This window comes from Poeciliopsis prolifica, unplaced genomic scaffold, assembly GCF_027474105.1.
Source record: "Poeciliopsis prolifica strain line A6 unplaced genomic scaffold, Auburn_PproV2 SCAFFOLD221, whole genome shotgun sequence".
In the NCBI taxonomy this organism is placed as follows: Eukaryota; Metazoa; Chordata; class Actinopteri; order Cyprinodontiformes; family Poeciliidae; genus Poeciliopsis; species Poeciliopsis prolifica.
In genome coordinates this window covers 7501-8165 of record NW_026562596.1, presented here as the reverse complement: position 1 = coordinate 8165, position 665 = coordinate 7501, and the positions used below count along the sequence as shown (strand labels likewise).

General features: G+C 62.3%; 1 non-coding gene across 1 annotated transcript; it reads right to left on the bottom strand.

Moving 5' to 3' along the window:
- Positions 1 to 246: 246 nt before the first annotated feature.
- LOC129357034 (5.8S ribosomal RNA) lies at positions 247 to 399 on the bottom strand. Its single transcript, XR_008605481.1, has one exon. It is a non-coding gene; the product is annotated as a 5.8S ribosomal RNA (ribosomal RNA).
- Between the last annotated feature and the right edge of the window lie 266 nt (positions 400 to 665).

Sequence of the window (665 nt, the reverse complement as noted above, 5' to 3'; positions counted from 1 at the left end):
CAGGTTTTCTTTGGGATAGATGGGGATATAAGACAGTCATGTCACACACCCACATCGATAGCTCTCATTTCCTTGGGCACGGCCAGTGGACGGGGGAGTCGCGGACGGCGTGCGACGGCCCGTGCAATGCCTTCAACTCCCCAGTTTCAACTGCCCAGTCGACGGATGAGGTGGGGGGAGTTGTCGAGAAAGATTTTACCCACCTAACCCTAACCCTAACCCTAACCCTTCCGATAGATGGCAAAGCGACCCTCAGACAGGCGTAGCCCCGGGAGGAACCCGGGGCCGCAAGGTGCGTTTCGAAGTCGATGATCAATGTGTCCTGCAAATCACATTAGTTCTCGCAGCTAGCTGCGTTCTTCATCGACGCACGAGCCGAGTGATCCACCGCTAAGAGTTGTCTGTTTGAGGTTTCGGACGAGCTCCGTGACGACAGGGTTACTACGGTTCCGCTGACCGGCCGGCGCTCGACTCGCCGAGGGAACGCGCACGCCCCGTGCAGGACGGGCGCGCCCCCCTACCGAGGCGAGACATTGAACCCCCCGTGCCCTCTCCGGGAGAGAGGGGAGAGTTGGGTACCGGTCCGGCGCGCGGAGGGCCGCCAGGGCAACGTGGCCGCTCCGCGCGGGAGGTGTGGAGGTTCCGAGTGTGGGGCAGGCGCCGTG